Source organism: Poecilia reticulata, linkage group LG14 (genome assembly GCF_000633615.1).
Source record: "Poecilia reticulata strain Guanapo linkage group LG14, Guppy_female_1.0+MT, whole genome shotgun sequence".
NCBI classification, from domain to species: Eukaryota; Metazoa; Chordata; class Actinopteri; order Cyprinodontiformes; family Poeciliidae; genus Poecilia; species Poecilia reticulata.
Genome location: NC_024344.1, coordinates 17,987,191 through 17,991,166, shown reverse-complemented (window position 1 = coordinate 17,991,166; position 3,976 = coordinate 17,987,191).

Genomic DNA, 3,976 nt, shown 5'->3' with positions numbered 1-3,976 from the left:
AACTCAAAAATTCAGTTTGTTAACTATTAACTGGAACACAGATCAGTATACTTGACATGTGTTTGCTTGATGATTTTGATGATGGCATTTGACAAAATGTAATGTTTCTTGCTTATTTCACAATTCTCGTTATTAGCTTGAATTTCCCCAGAACAATCCCATTGAGATTAAAAAAATATTTTGCAAGAGAATCCTGGCCAAATCTTGGCAGCAGCACACAGTTTACAGAACAAAGCAGAAAAGGTTAACACCATCACAAATAAATTACTTAAAAGGTTCCCCAGTTAAAACATCTACAGAGTTTCACAATCCGTGCTTTGAGTGGTTACTGTATTATATTTTGTAGTGCAAAGCACTTTTAACTACCTTGTTGCTGGTCGGTGTTACGTGAGTAAACTTGACATATTAAATTAAATCATTGTTTGGAAAGTACCTTTTGTATTTACTAAAATGATCTTTACCCTAAAGTGAGTTTTTATCATCTGAAACATTTGAGGATGACAAAAAATAAAAGCAAAAAATTTAAGAAATCTCTAGAGGGAGACGCGGGGGCGTGACTTTTTCACATTTCTGTATATTTACGTCCTACATACAGACTGATTCTACTTGCATTATAAACCTCTGATTTAAGCATGTGTGTCTCCTGTGGACACTTTATCAATCTATCAATTTACTTATAGCTGCATGAGGACGCTTTGTGTCTTGTTTAACCATGCTGACTGGACTGCTATGAAATTAAAACGCGGACAGGGAATAATATTGATTGCTTTCTGCTTATGGGAACTATTCATGAATTATAGATGAACTCCACGGGCTTTTGTGTTGTTTTTGCTGTTTCCATGCCACAGTGTTCCTGTCCTAAAGAACATGTTCATACCCTTAGATGTGCTGTAGTTCCTGGACGAAAGGTGCTTAAGGAGGAGGAAATGGGTCAAAGGGAAGCTGAGGAGTATAAATCTTCACTACGGCGCTTTCAGCCAACGCCTCGTGAAAACTACAAGGCTGAATCGGTTTGATGGTTTCAGTCTCCCAGGTTATATTCTGAAGAATCACAGAAACCGCAGTCCTAACTCTCATTTCAGGCACCATCCTCTGGAGAAAAAGACAGGGCCCCAAGGTTCTGCCTCCCTAGACGCGTTTTTACCCGGCTCAGAGTTTTAACCTCTGTTCCAGACGATCTCCACCCCCCTGTAGAGCCTCGAGAAGCTTCGCACGCGTCCTGTCACCACCAGGTCTTGTCACAAAAAAACGCCGACCGAGCCGTCGGTGCGCAGCTGAGAGAAAACGAGAGACGCAAAATCGCGCGAAACCTAAAGGAGAACGTCGAGAGCCCATTTGCCTCGTCTAATTTGTGTTTCTTCAACTTGAAAGTAGTGCACTCCTGTTATGTTGATAAGTCGCAGGGAAAATAATTCATGCGCGATGCTCTCTGCTGGAGTTCCCCCACTGGGTTATGCATTAAGCTATAGAGAGCCGGTGTCACAGCTGTCAGGCGTCCAGGCAAGCCGCACAACACGCTTCGCCTGGCAGACTGACAGACAGACAGCTGGGCTTCAATTGGCTGAAGGATGGCGTTTGATCCAGTGAAGTGTGTTTAACTGATTTCCTTAACTTCTGCTTGATGGCATCTATTAAGGAGATGGCTCTCACCGTACGCCAACCGAGACGCATCACTGTGGATCAAATCAGCTGAACGTGCCCAACTGGAGCTAATATTGCTCAGAACACACACGAAGCCGGCGAAGAAGAACTTCTATTTTTACCAAAAGCAAACGGGAGGATTGATGTTTCAAACTGAACACGGTTAGCTGCGTTCCCATTAACCATAAAAATTGCCCAAATTGAAACTACAAAGATAAATTTTGGCAATTAAAAAAAACAAAACAACTAAAGTGAAGAGAAGAAGAGCGGAGACTGTTTTTACCAGTCATATGGTCAATCAGGACGCAGAACACTGTGAAAAAACTGCACAAAAAAATCTGCGAAGCAGCAGCGATACAGTGAAAGGTGAACGGCGTTATAGTGAGGGATCGTTGTGTATGAAATAATTTATAAAATGCAACTGAGTAAGCCCTGCGACAGACTGGCGACCTGTCCAGGGTGTACCCTGCCTCTCGCCCGGAACGTTAGCTGGAGAGGCACCAGCAACCCTCCCCACCCCACTGAGGGACAAGGGTGTAAAGAAAATGGATGGATGGATGGATGGCAACTGAGCAATTTGTAGAATGGCTGTTTCTCTAGGTGTGTCTGGGACGTCATTATCATGCCTGGCGTTATAATGTCTCAACGTTGAAAAGGTGGATTTATTTAAATAAGACAGTTTAGTCAAACATATGCGACACTTAACCTGCAGTACATAATATGAAAGTAAACGAAGAGTCAATTTCAGCTGAATTTGTATTCAGATAGATCAAGTAGAAACTGACAAGAACCAGATGAAACGACAAAAATGAAAGATAGATTTGACAGATTCGCTTCCTTATAAACACAGTTTGGTGCGTTAATGTCATTTCGAAACAGTTCCTGTATCGGTCAGGTGACTTCAGGAAACCAATACGCGCACCGACACGGGTTTTGTTTGGTCTGTGGGCTTGACACATGCGCCGGCGCATAGGTGTAATTCTTCTTTTTTTTTTTTTTTTTTTATCTTGTCTTAATGAGGATACTGTTCTGGGGACTCAACAATGCAAGTTGGGGTATGCTATTACCCAACAAAGTAAAAAAGTAAAGTTAAAAAAAAAAACCTGCTGCAGGTGAACAGGCAGAGTTCTACAAAAATATTATATTTTACCAACGGTTCCACTAAAACGGAGATGATCCAATTTAAAAATCACAGGCCTCTGGTATAATATTTGATCCCTGAGGAGAAAGGGGACATGAGGTAAAGGCATACATTTAGTTATTCCACAAATGGTTTTAATGTATTGAGTGGGCCATTTTTAATCCTGTTATTTATTGTCTACTGTGGCCAAATCTACCTAATGGTATAAATAAAATTGATTACTCTCAATTCACTCAGTGCTAAACTGTTTGTCATCCTTGTCACAGCCTTCGATTGGTCCAAATTATTGGTCCTGGTGAGGTTTCTGTCGGGTACAGCCAAAGGGTTTATAGCAGAACTGCTTTGCGACGGAGGCCAATATTTACAGTGCAACCATTTTTTATTTAAAAAAAAAAAAAACATAAATCACTACTGTGTGTTCTGAGCTGATCATCAGATCTTCTCTGGAGTTTTGAGAACTAACCAAAGACTCAGTGGGGTTAAGATCTAGGAAGTAAATACACAGATCATCATTGAGCACAACTGAGAAGCAATCCGACACATGGACCAATGCATCACCTTGCACAGCGCAGCACTCAAGGTAACGTATGCCTTTTCCTCGCCAGACAAATGACTTGCATTATTTCCTAAACAATTGGAAGGGATATTTATCAGATAAAATGACTTTGCAGTCTTTGCTCATCCTTGTTTCTCCCAGAGATTTACTGTCTGTTCTGGATGTTTTTCTTTTGGGAAAAAAAAACCAAACTGTTTTTTGGCTGCTCTCCTTGTCAGAAGGCTGCAGTCCAAAAGCGTTCATCTTGCTGTGCTTCCAAATCCACTCTCACCCACCGGCTGCCAACGTTAAACAATCTCTACATTGGTGGAAACAGTTGTACAGGAGAAAACTACTGTGGATTCTGTTGGGTGATTTTAGACATCTTAGTCGCTGAATCATTCTTCCCTATAGGCTCTGAGTTTTCAATGGAGTGTATTATATATTTTCCGATATATGGTGCCATTTATGGCATAGCAATGTAACTCGCCTCCAGTTGTTGTAAAAATGCTGTATATGTTAGAAATAACTTAAATGAAATTAGACAAACATTTGATGCCTTAAAATTGGCCTCTGTCTCTTTAAGAAGCTCTTGCCACTAATCTGGGGGAGGTGTGTGTGTGTGTGTGTGTGTGTGTGTGTGTGTGTGTGTGTGTGTG